The sequence below is a fragment of the Syngnathus typhle genome, linkage group LG3 (assembly GCF_033458585.1).
Source record: "Syngnathus typhle isolate RoL2023-S1 ecotype Sweden linkage group LG3, RoL_Styp_1.0, whole genome shotgun sequence".
NCBI lineage: Eukaryota > Metazoa > Chordata > Actinopteri > Syngnathiformes > Syngnathidae > Syngnathus > Syngnathus typhle.
In genome coordinates this window covers 15,782,295-15,788,294 of record NC_083740.1, presented here as the reverse complement: position 1 = coordinate 15,788,294, position 6,000 = coordinate 15,782,295, and positions in this window count along the sequence as shown.

Sequence of the window (6,000 nt, the reverse complement as noted above, 5' to 3'; positions counted from 1 at the left end):
AAAAAACGTGGGTTTGGTAAACGGCTCTTTATTTAACAAAACAAACTTCCAGGCATGTGGCGGCGTGGACGTCCAGCCGCGGAAGTGGAAGAGAGCTCCATAGAATAGGACCGGGCATGCGTAAAAGCCATGACCGTCCCCGGACAGCCACCCGGCCGAGCGCCGGCCCTCGACTTCCATCCACGGAGGTGAAAGACAGCTCGGTAGAGTAGGACCAGGCGTGCGTAAAAGCATTGTCCGAGCCCCATCCACCGTCCCTGGACAGCCACCCGGCCGAGCGCCGGCCCCCGACTTCAATCCACGGGAGTGAGAGAGCTCCGTAGAGTGGGTAAAACCCATAATAGTTTTTCAAACCTTCTGTGTCACTCCAAATCCTTAAATCCTTCAAACTCTTCGTCCGCCGTGTCACTTAGAAACAAAGCCGCTAATGATGCCGATCGTACGTGAGGCCCTTCGTCATCTTTGTCATCCCGTGATCAATCTTCATCCTTTATGTAAACAACCGCCGCGCGACGCCGCGTCGCGCTGCTGACGTCACTTGAAATTCAAATTACAGTAATCCCTTGCTACAACGCGGTTCCACTTTTTTTTTTTTTAAATGTTTTTAAAATTTTGGAAAAAAAACACATAAGTCGCTCCTTATTATAAGTCGCCCCCCCACCCAAACTATGAAAATAAACGCGACTTATAGTCCAAAAATTACGGTACTCACAAATCCGTTCAGTTGATGAATGGGAAAGTCAGTGAACTGACTCATTAGTGAGCAGGAAGTTACATCATACTTCTTCTATGTTTCATTTTATGGCACCAGCTTCAAGTCGCATTACTGGATATAAAGCCTCCTATAACTCAAAAACAGAAAAATGACATCTCGAATGCAATACATGAATTTATTCTATCGCGTTGGACATGAGGCTCCAGAAGATATACAAAAATTATCAAGTGGAATTTAATACTTTTTAATACCGCCACAATATTTTTTAATACCAACACGACTTCTAGCTGCAACTACGACAACCTTCAGTGTTAGGCGTTACTAATAACATATTACTGTCATTTTCTCACATGAATTTATGAGTGCATGAAAGGACAAAATGTTTTTTCATTGTTGTGTAGAATTGATTGATTGATTGATTGATTGATTGATTGATTGATTGATTGATTGATGCACACGCCACTTTTGCTACTCCTTCACAGTCATTCTATCTTATTGAGGATTCAGACAACCTTAGCCTACACCTATGGCATTACATTTTCCTCAAGTACAATGTCAATTAGAGATGTTTTTTTAGTTAAATAAATATGCCAATATAATAGCTACTATTACAAGATGATCAACAGTTAGCTAAATCAGTAACGCCTTTGATTGATTGATTGATCAATCGATCGATTGATTGATGCACACGCCACTTTTGCTACTCTTTCATAGTCATTTTATCTTATTGAGGATTCAGACAACCTTAGCCTAGATGATCAACAGTTAGCTAAATAAGTAACACCTTCAACAACCCGTAAAAATATGTATCATTTACTGATGGTTCTCTCACACACAAGCACAGACAATCGTAGCCTACAAATATGGCATTACATTTCACTTAGGTACAACACTTTCTTTGTATATTAATGATCTACATGATCTGTGCCCTAATAGCAATGTTCAAATGTATGCTGACGATGCGGTCATCACTGTCCACGGCAAGACTACTAAACAAGTCTCTGACAGTCTAACTCAGGGGTGGGCAAACCTTTTGACTCGCGGGCCGAACTGGGTTCTAAATTTGGACCGGAGGGCCGAACCAGGAGCAGATGGAGGGAGTGTTTGTGTGAAGTAATATAAGCGACCTGTAAAGGTCATTGCATAAAAGATTTTGGCCTTTAGTAGGTAGTAAAGCGTTTCAAAGAAGTTTTTTGAAAACAAATGCATTTATTAACAGCATTAATAAAAATTAAAAAAAATCACTAAAAAACTGCTATCAGTGATTCTCATAAAATACGACACCGTTATTATGAATAACAGTCTCCATCACTTCAGTGCCTGGAGGTCAGATTAATGAAAGATGTTTATCTTATGAGATCACATCAAACGGCAAACATTCTGACCAAATATATCATCTTGAAGAATCGGTGAAAGCATACATCCAAATAAAGTAATCAAAACGGCAACACAGTGAGGGGTATCTGAAAATCAGAGCAGAGTTTTAACTCACAAACACCTGGTAACAGAGGTGAGGAAACGGGAAACACTTCAAGTAAGCCTTAAGAACTTTGTTGTGGCAATTCTTAGGAGAGATCCGAGGTGTTGGTCCGTTTACCTCGATCTGTGACGGGTTGATGTTGATGTTCATGTGGCTGAACGTCACGTCGCGTACGTCGAGCCAAATTGGCCACTCTTTTAAACACTCGGCACTCTGTCCACCTTGCTTTTCCTTGGGCGACTCATTTTAATAGAAGGATTCTAGGCGAAGGTTTGTGGGTGGCTTTAGCGTAAAACTGTATCTGAAAGCTAAGCGCGCGAATTACAAGATTGCTGTCGTCACAGCCCACGCTCTAAATTCGGGACTGATACAAATCGAGCGCGAGTGCGCCATGTCCGTACTACTGAGTACGTACACGCACTTGTGAGTGTGCACCGAGCTTTCTGACACGGCTTCCGGTAGTAAATGCGCAGGCGAGCGGTTCCCCATCTACTGGGGAAACACAGTCATTGCAGGCAAAATGACCCAAAAAAATGTTTAATAATACAATTTATTCAGGGTTGGCGGGCCGGATTAAACGGTCCCGTGGGCCGGATGTGGCCCGCGGGCCGTAGTTTGCCCACCCCTGCTCTAACTAGTGCACTTGAAAGTGTACATGACTGGCTAGACAGTGCCTGCCTCATGCTCAATGTAAAGAAAACAGTGTTCATGTTGTTCAGCAAAAGACCAACGACCATCGAGAAGCAGCAAAAACATATCTGCATTGTATGATCTTCTCGCACATGGAATATTGTTTTACAAACTGGTCTTTTGCAAATGCGACAATCATAAGATCGATTGAACAGGTTTTTAAAAGGGCTATCAAAATACTAGACAAAAAAACCAACTCTTATCACCACTGTAATATTCTGGAAAAGTATCATCTCCTCAGTTTTGAAAAGTGTCATGTCTCGTCCCCAGTTTTGCTAGGTTGCCATGGTTTCTGTTCGCGTCGCCCCTCCCTTCCAACACATGCAACAACCGACAAGCAATGATCCGACCGTGAGCGAGGGGCAGACAGGACTTAAATACAAAACACGAAACACGAGGCAGGTGAACACGGTTACATTGACTGAGGTGACACAGGAAGGGAGGGGCGACGCAAACAGAAACCATGGCAAACGAACAAAACGGGGACGAGACATGACACTTTAGGAACTTAAAAAATGCATGCTTAATATATAAGTGTTTAAATGGCCTGGCTCCTCCTCCTCTTATGGAATTCATCCATATAAAAGACTGCGTACGCAGTACCAGGTCAACATCCAGGGGTGATTGTGAAATTGAATATAGAAGAATTACTTTTGGTAAGAGGTACTCTCCATATATGGCTGTCAATACTGGAATCTACTCCCTGCCTCAATTAGAGAGATCCCCTCTTTTGATGCTTTTAAAAGGCAACTGAAACAGTGGCTAAAAAGCTCACAAACTTGTAATCACTTTTAGTAAATGGTCTGCTGGGACGGTTAGAATAGTTTTTCCACAGTGTGGATATAACCTTTTATAGTATGTTTTTTTATCTCCCTATAATGTACTAGTCTGTCTATCTGTATGTCTGCTCTGTCACGCTGAGTTAATGTAATGTCTAATGTCTGTCTGTCTGTCCTGTCTGTCGTTCTATGTCACGAGGACAACGGATGAAATTTAGCTCCGGCTAATTCCGACTGGTTTTACACTGGGATGTTTGTATGTATATCTTTAGTGTTCATCAAACTGGTACTGTCCTGTCTAAATAAATAAAAAAATAATACATGTGATAGGCAATTGGCTTTGAGATGAGTTAGAAACATACATGTTTTTAGCATGTATTGTATTTTATTATATTTATTATTAATTTTTGGTTCATTGTCTTACACATGAAAATATACTTTCTTTGATGTGCTGTGACAGATCATCTGCACTTGCATTTCCCAGGATTTCAGAACCAAAATATCTTGAAGTCACGCAATCATTCTCTAGCACCGTATGTGTATGTCCATCTGTTTTTGCTTTGAATACATATTGAGACTTTCATTGAACTAGAGGACGAACGGTCTGGCTTTGTTGACGCTTCACTCACTTTTAATTGACATGTAACGAGCTTCTTCTTGAAGTATGGCGTTAAACCAAACTTGATTACGTAGCCAGTCATGTCCTTGCCGCATGCAAAGCTTTTTGCTATTTTTGAATCATTAATCATATTGCGGAAGCGCTGTCTTATGCACTCATTGGAGGTGTATAAGTGGTGTTTCATCGTTGTGTGCAGGCACCACAGCACAGCAGACATTGTGAATGCCACATTAAGGCCCACAGTAATTGTCATATTCAAGATGTCCATTACTCTGTTGTTGTTGTCTACTTTCTTATTGTCTTTAGGTGACTGGAAAGTTCAGAGGAGGCGTTAACCCTTTTACCAATGGGTGTTGGAAGAATGTCACTCATGTCCTCTGCAGTTCCCAGGCACCCAGGTTCACATTTACAATTTATTACCACACCATCCATTCAACTTCATACAAGTGTGTCATGATGTCCGTGGACTTTAAAAATGAAAATGACAAAAATCTCATGACCAACAGTACCGTTTTTTTCCATGTATAATGCGCCCCCATGTATAATACGCATCCTAAAAATGGCATGTTGATGCTGGAAAAACGCCTGTACCCATGTATAATACGCACCCAAATTTTGACTCCTACTTAAGTCCGTAAACGTAAAATTATTTCAGAAAAAAGATCATCTTTGGGAACAACCGGATGTTATTCTGCCGGTCAGTATCACTGCGCATGCGCTAGCAAACTCGATAGCGAAGAAATGTTTCGGATTTGTGTAGGGTACATTTGTGACAGCAAACGAGCAGGTGATCGAGCAAGCGTCTGATACGAGAGCATTGTGTTCGTATGGAGCGTGTTTGAAGTGAACAGCAGAGAAGAAAGCGCAAATGTAATGGCGGCCTCCGTACCATATCCGGATTTAAAAAAAAAAAAATAAATAATAATAATTTTTTTGTACCCATGTATAATGCGCACCCCAGATTTTGGGACAATAAATTAGTTAAATTTTGCGCATTATACCGTTTTTTTTCCTTGTATAATGCGCAAAATTTAACTAATTTATTGTCCTAAAATCTGGGGTGCGCATTATACATGGGTACAAAAAAATTTTAATTTTTTTTTTTTAATTTTTTTCTTTTTTTTTTTTTAAGAAAGTCATGGTACAACAAAACCAACAACAGGACTGACCGACAAAGACGTGGAACAAAAAGACAGGGTGACATTACCAAAGACAGGAACAGAAACCAAACAGACATCATGACATCATCCGACGGTGAGCGAGGGGCAGACAGGACTTAAATACATACATTACATTGATTGAGGTGACACAGGAAGAGAGGGGCGACGCGAACAGAAACTATGGCAACCTAGACACATAGCAAAACTGGGGACGAGACATGACAAATCTCCCTCGAAATAAAACTTGAAATCACCTTTCTTCTTGTTTGTTGTCAATCGCGCATCGCATTCAGCCATCCTGCCCAACACACTTAGTCAGTAAAATTCATAATTGACGACACATCGTTTGATGCGATGGTGCAATCCTTGATGGTGTGTTATTGTCAAATATTGTTTGTTTTTTAATCTCCATCGCGGACCGGACGTCATACACAGGCCGCCATTACAGATGCGCAGAACGGATGCGCAAGACACGTCAGCTATATTAAGAGCGAGAGTTGTTTTCTTCCTATTAGTTTCAATTCACAGTTTAATTAGCAGTTTCAATCAGCAAATAA